This window comes from Tamandua tetradactyla, chromosome 3, assembly GCF_023851605.1.
Source record: "Tamandua tetradactyla isolate mTamTet1 chromosome 3, mTamTet1.pri, whole genome shotgun sequence".
Classification (NCBI taxonomy): domain Eukaryota; kingdom Metazoa; phylum Chordata; class Mammalia; order Pilosa; family Myrmecophagidae; genus Tamandua; species Tamandua tetradactyla.
Window position 1 is genome coordinate 178,633,032 of NC_135329.1, and position 17,215 is coordinate 178,650,246.

The following is a 17,215-nucleotide window of genomic DNA, read 5'->3' on the forward strand; positions in this document are numbered from 1 at the left end:
TTCAGTTCTGGTGTATTGCATTCCAGCAGCTTGCAAACTAAAACACAGGTGTAACTTAAAAAATTATGCAGTTTATGTTCTGATATAATATACTACAACTTTCTAGAATCAAACCTTCAAAACTAGAGATTACATTATAAAAGGAAATTAGAAGCCATTAATGGAGACCGTGTTGAGCAGTGAACAGAAATGAGAAATAAAGTCTCAAGTTTTTAGAAAATTGTGAAGAAAGAGAACTTTGTGGTACCTTTTGGGTATCAGATTATGATCCAAAAATCACAAGGAACAATAATTAAAACATCAGCAGAGGATATAATGGAAGCAAAATTCTCTCCACTAATTAGAACCTATAGTACCCCAAACACCAGTGAAACCATTTCAGAAGACTTGAATGCAGTAAGTTACGATTTTTTACATCCTATAAAATTGTTACAATACAAACAAATATGTAATTAAAGAGATAGAGGCAAAGGTTGGAAAACCTTTGTCCAACAAGCATTTAAGAGAAAAGACAAAATATCTAATCTAGTTTGCTCTAAATTATTTAATCTAGTTTGGCCTGTTGCATTAGACCCTCCTACCATCCTATACTCACTTTCTACCCCATCTGTCCTCTTTCTCCACCTTACTTTCTGATTGGCTCCCATAGAATCTGAGAAAACAGAATTGAAAGTTTTTAATTCACATACAAAATCTCCATTTTTGGTGACTTTTCAAATAAAAATCCCTTGAAAGAAGAGATGTTTTCCTTCTTCCCATTAATAATAAAAAAATGAAACAGGACATGGAATTTGCACATTATTTTGCGAAAATGGGAGACAAAGATTACACCAAACAAAATAAGATCAATGACTGACTAGATGCTCTACTGGGAAATTTTAAAAGAATAATATAAAACATTTCAATATTAAAGGCTCTGAGAAATTCTCAGTAAAGCTCAGTGTTGCTTAACCCAGCACATTTCAAATGTATTTCATCAGAAACCCGTTTCCTTCTAATTCAGTAACACCTATTAACTTTCTCAGGGATAAAACATTATCATCAAATGTCACATGACATACTCTCTATGCATTCCTAAACCACAAATTTTGTTCCAATGGGATCTGGGCAATATTGGGAATATAACCCATTAGCTGGTTTAAACAATTCCTTAGACGTTACGTGGTACATGGGCATCCCATTAGGTAAAGACAACCTTACTCTTGATTAAGAACTTGATGGTGTGCATCTTACATCTCCAATACAGAAATCAACAATATTTATTAAGGATCTGTGATCCTTAAATCTGGTTATGAGACATATAAGGAAAAATCTAATTATTTGATGATGGGTCATGACATTAAATTTTAAAGACTTATTTCACTATATTAAATTTTGTGAATAAGGGACTATAAAATAATGTTGCAAGATCACACTGAACTAAGCTCTAAAGATGTTGAAAATCATATCTATGTCCATTTAATCATTCAAGGTAAATAATTTGTTAAGTTTAATACAGGATAGGATCACAACCTATTGATATCTCTAAACAGATAACCCCTGCTTCTGTTTTATTTTTTTGGTATTTATTATTTTCTGCTCCTTTGTAACTGCACCAGGAAACACACATAAATAGAAGGAAACATGCTGCACGATTTAACTATAACCATCAAGAGAGGGTAAAGAAGAGTAGGCTGTAGTGGGCAGTATGGGAGATGGAAGACTATCAACAGCAAGGGTGCGAGATCTTTTATTAGATCCTCTTCAGAACTGAGTAGTGAAAATCTTAGACCATCGCATTTAGAATTAGGAAGTTAGCCTGCCACTATTCAGCCTGGGGAGTGGCATCCCTCAGGTGTGGCAAGTACAGATTCCCTCTCAAAAGGCTGGAAGTCAGAACAAGTTCCTAGTCTTCTTGGTCCTGCTATGAAAGGGCTATAGGATCTTAGGCAAATTATTCCTCTTCTCTATGCCTCAGTTTCTTCACTGTTCTATAAAGGAAAAATGACTGGTCCTCATTACCTTCCCCCAAGACTGGTATGTGGAACTGGAACATTTACCAAGAAAGACCGGGGAACATCAGGTAATCCCCATCTCTTAAACCTTACTCTAACCGTTTATAACAATGGCATATGTGACAATGGAAATTTGGATCTACCAATTCTCCAATTCCTAAATTTGGCTCTTAAAGAGATTTGGGTTTTCTGATGCTTTCACATTAATATTATTTTTAGCATTTTTATTCATTACTGAATACTTTGTAAATCAAACCCAATAGAAACTTGATATCATACTTCATTATTTACTATGAAAAACATAAAATGTTAGCGAAGAGAAAAACTTCATCTGCCAGATAACCTAATTACTCAAATAATAGCTGACAGTTTGAAAACAACATTAAGTCTTCATAATAAGGGTCAATAAGCAACAGAATCTGGAATAGTAAATTCTTCTTCCTCTCTAATCTTCAAAACTAAATATACTGGAATAACCCAGAAGCTAAAATATTCAGCTTTGCAATGGTGATACTTACGCTCAGCTACTTTTTATATCTCTAAGGACATTTAGAATGACTGGCCCTCTAGTACTGCTGTCCAGCAGAATACATCTTACCACTTTTGACAGAGAAAGTTAAGTAGCTTTGGTAACTTTGATGACTATTTTTGGCAACAATGTGTAAAGTACTATATTTACGATGACCATATTCTCCGAAGTAAATATTTGATCACACAGTAGTCAGAATATCTGTCCTGATAGCTCATCACCAAGGAAATCTGTAATGTTTGAGCATCATAACACATAATTTAAGAAAGTTATAGCCAAAGAAGATAAGAAGAAAACATTAATTGTAGACACCTATGAACCCAACATCAGGATACATAGATATTCCCATTTTACAGATGAAGAATACTGAGAGGTTAGTGAGCCCTTTATGTTCCTGTGGGAGGAGGAGGACTAAGGGGATAACAAGGTGGCCTCACCCACACCTGTGCTTCTAACATAATACCTCTAATTTCAATTAACGTACAGGAATCATCTAAGATTTCATTTAAACCAAAAGTTCATTTGACAAAAAAGGACTGAAATTCTGCATTTAGTGTATAAGTGCACACTATAATTGACTACCCATAAGGAAGATACTATAGCAGAAGAAATGATACTACCAGAAAATAATTTTACAAAGAAAACACAAAATGGATGGGTTATTTTTAATTATTATAAAGCCATATAAAACAAAATTGTGTCCACATCAAAATCTGACATGTTTGTGGGCTTTTTCCCACTATTCAAACCAAATAGTTCTTTGGGTTAAAAAAAATCTATTTAAATATTTTCATTAATAGATTTGCTTTTATCTGAACTACTGTACACTCAAGTAGAGGAAAATATGCCTAGAAAACTTAGAAAGCCATAAAATACATGGAAATTTTGAAGCATCCCAGACAATACCCAACATCTGCCATTCATGAAACTGTGGCAATCTTATTCTTTCATGAATTGTCACCACATGAATTATTTTATTAAAAAAATAACTTAAGAAGCCTTAAACTTATTCAGACTCTTTCAATAAAAATTTAGGTACTAGAACATTTCTCAAATAATTTATAATCTAAAACAGCAGTCTCCATTCTCCAGAAATTGATATTGATTCTTAGTCTCCCACCCCTCCAAAATGGCATCATTTTCTGTTTACTCTAAAAACCAAATAAGCCGTTCACAGAATGTCTTTTTATCAATTTTTCACAATTTAAGGTCAGCAAATGTGGTGAAGAAAGTGATTCTTGCTTGCCAATTCCTTGACATCCACAGGCTGTACATTCTAAAACTTAGCTATAATTGCTATAAATCAATAAATGCCTATTACTAATTAAATCAATAAATGCCTATTACTAATTAAATCAAAATTCTGGAACCTGGATTTACACAACATAATTACTGCCCTTACCGGAAATGGTGATAGTAACTGTCCCTCCAATCAAAAGGGAAAATAATTAAGAAAAAGAAAACAGAACTTTTATAACAATTTAAAAATAACTTATTTTTAAATGGATAGCTTTTAATGTGATGCCTTTCCTTAATAATGCCCAAGTAGGCCCAAGGAAACTATAATACATACCAGACTGGATCCTACTAAACTATTCCAGAATTGTTAGATTAGGTACTTTGGGGAAAATATGTTGAAGTTTCCCTTATATTCCCTACTCCATCACACCTGAGGGAAACTATGCCTTGAGAAAAGTAAACGTACCCTACCATAAAGGAAAAGATTTACTCTCCACCAAAATGCAGACTTATTGAATACAGAATAAAATCTAAGGTTGCTGGCAGGTCGACAAGACCCTGTATGATCCTGGCTTTTCAGGAACCTCTCTGACCTTTCCTCCCTTCCTTTCTCCCCGCCTCTCTAGCCACACTGTCCTGGTTTACCGTTCTTTGGAACATACAAACTTGCTCCAACCTCAGCCTGCACTCCAATTGCAGCCTTTGCAATGCTGTAACCTCTACCTGGAAAACTCTTTCTCCCAGAGTGCCACATGGTTCATTCCCTTGTTTCACTTAGGTCTTTACTTAAATGACTACCTGATTACGTTTTGTCCTTCATACTGTTTTATTTTTTTTTTCTAACACTGACCACCCAGACACATTTGTCATCTCTCTTTCCCCACTAGAAGGAAAACTCCATAGAACAGGGGCTTTGGATTGCTTCTGCATTTACAATGCTTAGAATGGTGTGACATTGAATACCTGCTGAATGAATGAGTATTCAAATACAGAAAAGATGTAGACTCTTAAAAGGATCCCTAAATAGGCAGTTTATAGAACATAGCCCAAGAAAAATTGACATATGTAACAAAACTAATATTAATAGCGTAATTTTTTTCTTGAACCAGGTGCTTTGTAAGGAAATTCTCACTTAATCTTTCTTTAAAGACAGTTTTTATCCCATTTATAAATGAAGAAATTTAGGCTATGAGAGAATAGGTAACTTTCAAAAAACATACAGCTAGTAAATCACAATTTTAGAATGTGAACCCAAGTTTGTATGACTCTAAAAAATATATCCTCATTCTACTACATCACTGAGTTTCTGTGTGTATATACAGATGGAGTCTGAGAAGGGTGCATTCTTTCATTCAATAAATATTAACTGAGCACCTGCCACACCTATTAAATGTTCAGATACCAAAAACAGAGCAGTGAAACAAGTAAGATAAAGTCCTTTTCCTAATAAATCTTTATTCCACTGGCCTGAAGAATAAAGGGGAGCCATCTATGAAAGATATACCAAGAATAGACAGAGAAAATAAACAAACAAAAATATCAAAGACCAAGGTAGGAATGACAGGTATATTCAAGGAAAGGAAGACTATTCTATGGCTGGAGCGAGGGACCTAGTCAAAGAGGTAGCATCTGAAGTCAAAGAGACAGAGAACAGAGTATCTATGGCCTCATAAGCTTATTAAAGTTCTGAAGATTTTATTCTAAGGATAAATGATTTTAAGCAGGTAGAACAGCATTAATCTTTTTAAAAAGATCACCCTATCTGCTCTATGGTAAATAAACAGACCATAAGGGGAGGTGGGAGTGGGAGAGGCCCAGAACAGAGACCAAGTAGTCTACTGCAATAGTCCAGGTAAGAAACAATAAAGGCCTAGACTACATGTTAACAATGGAGATGAAGGAGACAATAATGACAATAATAATGATGATGACAGCTAATATTTACTGAGTAAATATGGACCAACAGTTTTAAGGTACTATATATGTATTAATTCATTTAATTCTCACAATAACAAATAAGTTTATCTAAGACATGGCTATAAAGCCAGAATTATAATGCAGACAGACAAGCCTATGCTCTTAGCCACTGTATAGTATCATCTGTCTATGAGAGGAAGTGCACTAGTGTGGCAAATTCAAGATACATTTCTGAGGTAGAACCAAAACAATGAAACACTGAATGGCTGGGGGAAAGGGGGTAGAGATTGTGGTTAATTAAAGAGAAACTGAGAATGATTCCTAGATTTCTTGTTTCAGCAACTGAGTGGATGGCAATGGAGAGAAACAGCTGTAGTGGGGTGTGGATTCGGTTTAGAAGATAGACTGAAGATGTGACGCAAACATCCAACTAGAAAAAAATAAGGAAAGTAAGACTTACTTCTTATCTCACCTAATGAGAAGAGTTAGTTAATCTAAATATTTCAAAACCAGCACAGAAAACAGCTGGTAATGACAATATTTTAAATCAACAAGTTTATTTCATTCATGAAGTAAAAATAGAAATAATGGAACAATGATCAACCACTGCTTATATGCTAGTGGGTTTCATTTCACAGATCACAATGAATAATTTACACTTTAACTATTGCGCTGTTTTACATATACACAGAGAGAGAGAGAGCGCACACTACTATACATAATGAAGGTATGCATTTAAAACAAGTTAATAGAGATATATCTTATTCCAGCTAAATTTTCCATGAAGTTAATTATTCAAGCTTAGTCTCCCTATTAACTTGCTTCTCAATAAATATTTTGATTTACTATTCAATTTCATCACTGTGAGGTGGAATAGCCATTCTTTATGAAGCAGGCTGGGTTTAGATTGGAGCTTAAAGATTTAGATAAGTATATTCCAGAAAGGGAAAATGATTAAAAGCAAAGGAGGAAAATGTGCATTTGAGAGAATATCATGAGATTGAATTAAACAAAGCAAGAAGCTTTGAGTGAAGGGAAGAGAAAGATTTAAAAGTGAGGGACTAAGGTGGTTAGAGACCACATAGGATCTTGAAAGCCAAGCCTGTTTTTTTTTCCCTGAAAGTAACTATAATCTTAAACAGAGAAGTGAAGGACACAGGGAAGGATGATATTTTAGTCAGAGGACATAGTGCCTGTGTTAAAGTTATTAAAGAAAGGAAAGAACATTAAATGGCTACTGTAGATATGAGGTGGGGATAATTACAGATAAGGAAATTAAAATACTGAGAGGAAATAGAACCCTCACAAGTCACATATTTAAAGTAGCAAGAAAATTACACGGCATATAGTCAGAGTTCCTTATGTTACTGAACTTTTTGTGATTTTAAAAATACAAAATAATGGAGGAATAGATAAACATGAAAGGAAGCATAATCTACTAGGGGACAAACAAGGAAATCAAGAATGATAAAATACTATGTTAAGTACTACAGTAGAGACAGGTTAGGTGAACAATGAGGAAGGGTGTAACTTAACTCAGATAAGGAGGGGTAAGGGTGATACTTCAGTAGAGACCTGAAAAATGAATAGGCACGATAGAGAAGGGCAAGGGCGTTTAAGGCAGAGAGGCCAGCATGTGCAAGGGTATAAAGGTGTGAGAAAGTAAAACATATTGAGAATTAAGTGGCTTGGAATGTCTGAAGGACTGATGCTTGGTGTCGACCTATGGAAATGAGGCTGGAGTGGAAGTAGGGAAAAATTATAAGTCCTACCAAAAGAGTTTAGACTTAATACTACAGGTCACTTAATACTACAGGTCAATGTTTCTGCACACATAGTCTACTGATAATCAGCATCAAAATTACCTGAGGTGTTTCTTTTAAAGTCAGTTAAAAACTAGCCCTCCCAAGACATATTAAATACTAATTTCAAAGGGGTGGGACATTTTTAGCAAATATCTCTAGATATTGTCAAATAAGTATGAATGCTGCTGTAAGTTGTATTATAATTACAGGGAGTTGTGGCTTGGTAAACTAGTGTTGTCTAACAGCAATTTGGTTAAAAGTAGCACAACGTGGAGAGAGTACCCCTTAAGACCATAAATAAATTTAGATCCCCTAATTAACTCTCTTCAATGACTTGTCCTCCATTATCTTGTATTTCCATACACTTCCATGTCTCTTTCCAGTTCATAAATACAGTGGTTCTTTATTTCTAATTATGTTTGAGTAGCTCCCTCACAAAAATTGCTTTTGAAATATCCTGTGCTGCTCTGATCTGATGAATAACTGTAAAGAAAAACATGCACAAGAGATGGGGGAGGATTGGAGACTTCTAGGTTCAAGAAGTACCCTCAACTGTGCAAGATATAACTGCTGCAAAATAAAAGCCAGAGGAAGGAAATCTAAATCAAACAAAAGAAACAATATGGGAGGGGGGAGAAATCTGTCAAATTTAGTTATAGCACAAAAAAAGGAAGGGGCCCATAAAAAGGAAGGAGGAAATCAGAACAGAGAAAAGAAAAAGAGAGACAGAGGACACTCATAATGTAAATGACGTGAGCACCGTGGGATGCTGAGCATAACTACTCGTCTGCATGGGATACTGGCAGTATATTTGATTGTTTCTGTCTTGACTTACAACTACATTATTTTAACACAGGACTTATAGCTCTGCTGTAAACTAAATGCTATCATGTCATAAACTGCCCAAATGGAAACTGGGAATTTACTTCAATAAGTCAATAATCTTGAATTTTTTAAAAATGAATTTGTACAAGCTCTTTACAAAATCAAGATATTCAACATATGTGTGGTAGTCAGGTTCAGGTGTCAATTTGGTCAGGTGAAGGTGCCTAGTTCTGTTGCTGTGGCCATGAGCCAATGGTACATAAAGTTCATCTGTTGCTGATTACACCTACAGTCAGCTAGGAGGTGTGCCTGCTACAATGAATGATGTTTGATTTAACTGGCTGGTGCTTAAACGAGAGAGCTCAACATCGCATAGCCCAAGCAGCTCAGCATACCTCATCTCAGCACTCGCAGCTCAGTACAGGCCTCTGGAGATGCAGAAAAAAATCACCCCAGGGAAAGTTGTTGGAACCCAGAAGCCTGGAGAGAAGGCCAGCAGAGATCACCCTGTGTCTTCACGTAAGAAAGAACCTCAGATGAAACTTAGCTGCCTTTCCTCTGAAAAACTAACGAAATAAATCCTCTTTTATTGAAAGCCAATCCATCTCTGGTGTGTTGCATTCTGGCAGCTAGCGAACTAGAACAATATGTTATGTCTGTAGCAACATTTTCCTCATGAGAACTTACTGCTTAATGGGGATGCAGTTTCCTTTTGGGTGATGAAAATGATTTGAAACTAGACTGAGATGGTGGTTGCACAACATTGTGAATATAGTAATGCAAATGGATTGTTCATTTAAAATGATTATTTTTCTATTATATGAATTTCATATCAATAAAAAATTTTAAAACAAAAATTAGTAAAGCAAAAAAAGAATTAGTAAAGCATAAGAATACACAATTACTCACCCTATTTGCCATCAGAATGATGACATTATCATCACACATCAGGCAATCTACAGAATGGGAGAAAATATGCGCAAATAATATATTTGATAAGAGTATAGTACCCAGAATACATAAGTGCTATTAAAACTCAAGATAAAAAGACAAACAGACATCTAGGATAATGGTGGAGTAGGGAGGGAGCTGCAGAACCTATGCCTCTGCCAAAAGCAGTGAGTAGATAGGCAGAAACTGTCTGAATTAACTGGTTTAGGGCTCTAGAGGCCAACGGAGTTTTGTACAACATCCAGGGAGTATGGGATCCAGAGACTGAGAAACTGTGGTCAGAGATTGTAATTTTGTCTGCAATTCCAGGTACTCATCCTTCACCCTCAAGGGAAGAAGCAACAGGCATCAGATCCTTGCCTGAGGGCTACTGTGGACTGCTGGGACAACCACAGGAGTCCTGTGCTCCAAAATTGAGAGGGAAACACAAGCCAGTACTAAGCCAGATATTGGCAAGCAAATTTAGAACACAGATCCTGGTCAGAGATATTTGCACACCACTGTTTTGATTGCGTCAGGGGTGGGCCTAACAAAGGGCCATAACAGCCTATCTTCATAGGGCTGAGGGGGAATCAGTTGCTGAAGACCGCCATTTGCTGGGCAGGTCACAAAGTGCAGACCAGTGACATGGAAGGGGCAAAAAAGTCTTTTTGGAGACTTTCCTGACCCTCTCCCAGGGCTCTTTGCTCTGTTCTTTGCCCCCTACACAGGCATCTTGCCCTGTGTGGGCTGGAAAATACTGACAAACCATCTATCAAAAAACCAACAAAATCCTAGACAAGAGAGAGAGAAACTGATCTTCAGAATAAACTCATCAAGATAATCAAATGTCCAGATATCAGCAAAAAAATCTTAAGCCATACTAAGACTCAGGAAGATATGTTCCAGTCAAAGCAACAAATTTAAAAGTCAGAGGATATAAAGATTTGGAAGAATTAATCAAAGATGTTCAAATGAATCCTCTAACTAAATTCAACAAGATGGTTAAAAAGGCAAAGGCTATTAAGAAGACACTGGGTGAACATAAAGAATAATTTGAAAGCATGCACAGAAAAATGACAGATCTTATGGGAATGAAAGACAAACACATGAAATTAAAAATACACTAGAGACACGCAACAGCAGATTTGAAGAAGCAGAAGAAAGGCTCAGCAAGCTAGAAGACAGTGCTTCCAAATCTGCTGCAACAGACAAAAGAACAGAGAGAAAAACAGAAAAATTTGAGCAGGGTCTCTGGAAAATGACTGACAACATGAAGAAGACAAATATACATGCCAAGGGTGTCCCTAAAGGAACAGAAGGGAAAAGGGTCAGAAAGAATATCTGAGGAAATAATGGCCAAAAATCTCCCAATATTCATAAAACATATAAATATGCATATCTAAGAAGTGTGATATAATCCAAACAGAATAAATCCAAACAGACCCACTTCAAGACATATATCATCAGACTGTTAAATGCCAAAGATAAAACAGAATTATGAAAGCAGCAAGAGAAATGTGGTTCACCACATACAAGGGCAGTCAAATAAGACTAAGCTCCAATTTTTCTCAGAAACTATGGAGGCGAGATGGCAGTGCTACACAATATATATTTAAGAACCTGAAAGAGATAAACTGCCAGCCAAGAATTTTTACCCAGCAAAGCAGTCCCTCAAAAAGAGAGAGTTTACAATATTCACAGAAAAAACAGCAGCTGAGCAAGTTCATTAAGAGTACTGATTAAAATAGCTTTGAAAGATAAGAATTGAAGCAAAGTTCCTCAACATGATAAAGGGCATATACAAAAAATCCACAGCTAACATTGTATTAAACAGTGAAAGACTGAAAGCTTTCCCCAAAAGACAGGGAGCATAAAAGGCATCCAAATCAGAAAGAAAAAAATAAAACTTTCACTATTTACAGAAGACATGATGATCTTATATTTAGAAATTCCTGAAAAATCTATGACAAAGCTTTTAGGGCTAACGAATTCAGCAAAGTGGCAGGATACAAGATTGACATGTAAAAATCAGTAGCATTTCTACACACTAGGAATGAGCTATATGAGGAAGAATTTTTTTTTAATTCCATTTACAAAGCAACTAAAAGAATCAAATATCTAGAAATAAACTTAACCAAGGATGCAAAGGACCTATATTCAGAGAACTACAAAGAACTGTTAGAAGACATCAAAGAAGATTTAAATAAAGAATATTTTGTGTTCATGGATTGGAAAGCTAAATGTTGTTAAGATGTCAATTCTACCCAAATTGATCTATGGATTCATGCAATACCAATAAAATCCAACAGCCTACTTTGCAGTAATGGAAAAGCCAATTATCAAATTTATTTCAAAAGGTTAAGCAGTTTGGAATAGCCAAAAACATCTTGAAGAAAGAAGCATGAAGTTGGAAGACTCATATTTCCTGACTTATAAGGCTTCCTTCCTACAAGGCTACAATGTCCAAAACAACATGGTACTGCCATAAAGACAGACATATTGATCAATGGAATCGAACTGAGAGTTCAGAAATAGGCCCTCAGATCCAGGATCATTTGATTGTTGACATGGCTCCCAAGTCCACTCAACTGGGACAGAATAGTCTTTTTAATAAATTGTGCAGGGAGAACTTGATATCAATATTCAAAAGAATGAAAGAGTACCCCACTCTCAAGCCCCAAACAAAAATTAAATCAAAATGGATACTAAAACTTACATTTAAGAGCCAGTACCATAAAACTCCTAGCAGAAAAAGTACACATGCATCTTCAAGATTTAGTGATAGGCAGTGATTTTTTCTTAGACCTTCACCGAAGCACAAGCAATGAAATAAAAAAGCAGTTTTGGGATCTCCTTTGCATTTCAAAGGAGTCTGTCAAAAATGAAAAGGCAGCCTACTCAATGGGAGAAAATATTTGGAAACCACATATATGATAAGGGTTTGCTACCCAGAATATATAAAGAAATCCGACAACTCAACAATAAAATAGCAACCCAATTTAAAAATGGGCAAAAGAAATTAACGGACTTTTCCCAAAGAGGAAATACAAATGGTTAAAAAGCACATGAAAACATAATCAACTTCACAAGTGATTAGGGAAATGCAAATCAAAACCACAATGAGATACTATTTCACACCTGTAAGAATGGCAGCTATTAAACAGAAAATTTAAGTGTTGGAAAGGTTGTGGAGTAATAAGAACACTTATTCACTGTTAGTGAGAATGCTAAACGGTACAGGGGCTGTGGAAGACAGTTTGGCAGTTCCTCAGGAAACTCAGAACTGCCATTTGATCTGGCAATCCCACTATTTGGTATATAAATCTAGAAAAACTGAAAGCAGGGACACGAACAGACATTTGCACACCAGTGTTCACAGTAGTATCACTCACAATTGCCTCAAGATAGAAATACCTAAGTGTCCATTAACTGATGAATGGATAAACAAAGTGTGGTATACACACACAATGGAATATTACTTAGCAGTAAGAAGGAATGAAGTCTTGAAGCATATGAAAACACAGATGAACATGGGGACATTATGTTGAGTGAAATGTCAGACACAAAAGGACAAATAGTGCATGATCTGACTAATATGAACTAATTATAATAAGTAAACTACTAGAGTTAAATCTAGAATACAAGTTACCAAGAGATATAATGAGGGTAGAGAATGGATAGCAGATGCTTAATGTGTGCATAAAGATGGGTGATACAAGGGTAGTTCTGTGGTAGAATTTTCGCCCGCCATATGGGAGACCTGGGTTTGATTCTTGGTCCATGCACTTCCCCCCAAACAAACAAACAAACAAAACATAATAAACAAACAAGAATTCAACAAATGGTGTGCAAAACGGGATACTCATGTGGAAAAATAATGAACCGTGACCCCGTCATACAGCATACAAAAAAAAAAAATGTAAGGTTGGAAAGGAAGAAGTAAAACCATCCTCATTCACAGATGGCATGGTTTATATAAATAATTCAATAAAGATAAATTAGACAACATTAAAATTTAAAACCTCTCATCGAAGACAATGTTTAAAAAAAAATAGACCAGTCACAAAGTGGTAAAAAATATTTGCAACACAAAGGAATTTTATCTGGAGTATATAAAGAACTCCTACAATTCCATAACAAAAACATCTCAATTTTTAAAAAAACACAACTTAGACACTTCACAAAGAAAAATATAAGATGACCAATAATCACATGAAAAAGTGTTAAATATAATTCATAACCAAGCAAAAACAAAACCATGATGAGATAGCGCTGTAACATCCACTAAACACCTAGAATGAAAAACACTAGCAAGGATATGGAACAGTCAGAACTCTCCTTCATTGCTAGTACAGTCATACAATGTTAAAACTATTTGGAGAAAAACTGAATGATTTCTCGCAATGTTAAGCATACATCTACCTAACTTTGAGCAATTACATCCTAGGTATTTTCCCAAAAAAAATGAAATCATATATTTACAAAAGACTTGTACAAGAATGTTCAGAGGTTCTATTTACAACAGCCCTAAACTGGGAACACCCAAAATGGTTGTCAACAGAAGAATGAATAAACAAATCAAAAGGATCAAAATATTGATATACAGCAACAACACAAAAACACGGATGAATCTCTTTTGGACACAAATAATATATCCTAGGGTGTGGCTCCAATTATTTGAACTGACAAAAGTAACCAAGATGAAAACAAATGAGAACAGTGGTTATGATGGGAAGGGAGAAGAGGGGGATACTGTTAGGAAAGGAGTCGAAGGAACTTTCTAAGATCAGGGAAATGCTATATATCATCACAGGAATGTGATTAAATATGGGTCACTCACAGATTCTATTTGTCAAAATTACATATTTTAGATTTTGCAATTCAGTGTATTTACACTTTACTACAAAGAAAAAGAACACCAAAAAATATAATTGAGTCAGAGGTGAATAGTGGGTGGAATTATAGGCAATACATTAATGTCAGAATGTTAAAAAAGAGTTGAAGTTGGATAATGGTTACATCAGAATTAATTATTCTATTATTGTTTATTTTGTATGTTTTTGAAATTTCATAATTAAAAAAGCAAAAACAAACAAAGACTACGAGAAACTATTTCTTACTTATCAGACTGGCAAAATTTAAAAGTTTAGCATTCTGTTAACAAGGCTATGAGGAAACTGGCTATTCTCATAAACTGCTGGTAGAAACACAAATTGGTATAACCCTCACATAGGAAACAAATTTGACAATACCTAACAAAACTACATATACATTTGAACCAAAGCCACCCTACTTCCAGGAATTTACCCTGATTTTTACATTTCCAACAAAACAAAAGCATGTAACCACCATTCATAACTACAATATCGGAAAAGGCCTAAATGCCCATACACAGGGTAATGGTTTGTGTAATATCTCTGTGAACTGATTTCCAGGAAGTCTCATATCAAGAAAGTGAAGGGTCTGAGATTTTACACTTTTTGAATGAATACAAAAATCAAGATCTGCCTTAATGTACCTCCCTTCACACTTATCTGGGTGAAAAAAAAACCAACTTCCCAGAAATTCTCTAGAGTATTGGGTAGAATTCAGCAGAATCAGTGTCTTGAACAGGAAGCTAATTTTCTCTTCTGCTCCTGGAATATCTGTACAATACTCAATCTCAAATCACATTTATTATGTGTATCTCCAAGCCATTTTCTTTCTTATGAACCACTTCAATAAGAAAAATTAGTCTTGATTTAAAATATAGTTCTATCAATGCTTTCTATTTGACTTCCTCACAGTTATAAAGTATTCTGTCCACTGATAAACTGTGATAAATTTAAGATTCTGCCAATAGATATTTTAAGATTCTTTTCTACTATTTCTGCAGCATATGTGATCACATAACCCAGTTCTTAACCAGTCTTCTTAAATGCTAATGACACTATGAAAGACTTTCAATTGCTCTCTCACCTGCTGATTTTTTTCATAAAAATGATTTCATCTTTGTACATCTAATGGAAAGGGGACATAACAAATGGATGTTCCCTTTGCAGATGATGGGTTTGTACGTGCTGACTGGAACGGCCATTTTACTACACTGATGAGACACGGTAAAATTCTGAATTCTTTCAGTGATGGTACTTACTTTCACTTGTATCTTTACTTGATTCTTTATCATATTGTTACATTAGTTTTGTCTAAAATCTTTAAAATCACTATACATAACTGTAAAAACAGGGCTTACCTGCTTCCAGAAATGTTCATCTTGCTTATTCTGCTCCACAGTTCTACTTTCATTTGAGGCTGAAGAGTGATCGAATATTTTCAGATCATTTTTATGATACTATACAGGGGGGCAGTTCTCTTAAGACAGCACTGATATCATGCAATCACTCTTCAGCCTCAACTAAAAGTAGAGAGTACCACTACTTTGCTCTCTCAAGTAGGGGAAATTGCCTTGAGATTCCTTTTTTCTTTCTTTTAAAGGTAATATAAGTATTGATATTGTAAAACTGAGGTGTAGCTTGATCTTTAGAGTACAAGGACACCAACAATATGTGCAGATATGTTTTTTGTGTGGTCAGAAGGTACTTTTTATTTTTATTTACTTATTTATTTTTAATTTTTTTATTAATCAAAAAAAAGAAAAGAAATTAACACAACATTTAGAAATCATTCCATTCTACACATGCACTCAGTAATTCTTAGTATCATCACATAGATGTATGATCATCATTTCTAGTACATTTGCATCGATTTAGGAAAAGAACTAGCAAAACAGCAGAAAAAGATATAGAATGTTAATACAGAGAAGAGAATTAAAATAATAATACTAATAAAAAATATATATATATAAAAAGGAAAAAGAAAAAAACAAAAACAAAAGATACAAACAAACAAACAAACAAAAAACTATATTTCAGGTGCAGCTTCATTCAGTGTTCCAACGTAGTTACATTACACTTAGGTATTATTGTGCTGTCCATTTTTGAGTTTTTGTATCTAGTCCTGTTGCACAGTCTGTATCCCTTCAGCTCCAATTACCCATTATCTTACCCTGTTTCTAACTCCTGCTGGTCTCTGTTACCAATGATATATTCCAAGCTGATTCTCGAATGTCGGTTCACATCAGTGGGACCATACAGTATTTGTCCTTTAGTTTTTGGCTAGACTCACTCAGCATAATGTTCTCTAGGTCCATCCATGTTATTACATGCTTCATAAGTTTAGTCTGTCTTAAAGCTGCATAATATTCCATCGTAGGTATACGCCACAGTTTGTTTAGCCACTCGTCTGTTGATGGACATTTTGGCTGTTTCCATCTCTTTGCAATTGTAGATAATGCTGCTATAAACACTGGTGTGCAAATGTCCGTCTGTGTCTTTGCCCTTAAGTCCTTTGAGTAGATACCTAGCAGTGGTATTGCTGGGTCGTAATCCATTCTGCCAGTCTATGTCTTTTGATTGGGAAATTCAGTCCATTAACTTTTAGTGTTATTACTGTTTGGATAATATTTTCCTCTACCATTTTGGCTTTTGTATTATATATATCGTATCTGATTTTCCATCTTTCTACACTTTACTCCATACCTCTCTCTTCTGTCTTTTCGTATCTGACTCTCGTGCTCCCTTTAATATTTCTTGCAGAGCTGGTCTCTTGGTCACAAATTCTCTCAGTGACTTTTTGTCTATAAATGTTTTAATTTCTCCTTCATTTTTGAAGGACAATTTTGCTGGATATAGAAGTCTTGGTTGGCAGTTTTTCTCTTTTAGTAATTTAAATATATCATCCCACTGTCTTCTAGCTTCCATGGTTTCTGCTGAGAAATCTACACATAGTCTTATTGGGTTTCCCTTGTATGTGACAGATTGTTTTTCTCTTGCTGCTTTCAAGACCCTCTCTTTCTCTTTGACCTCTGACATTCTAACTAGTAAGTGTCTTGGAGAACGCCTATTTGGGTCTATTCTCTTTGGGGTGCGCTGCAC

At 35.2% G+C, this 17,215-nt stretch overlaps 1 protein-coding gene across 1 annotated transcript in view; it reads right to left on the bottom strand.

Moving 5' to 3' along the window:
* The window catches only part of RAPH1 (Ras association (RalGDS/AF-6) and pleckstrin homology domains 1), a 143,088-nt gene that overhangs the window by 85,737 nt on the left and 40,136 nt on the right, over positions 1-17,215 (bottom strand).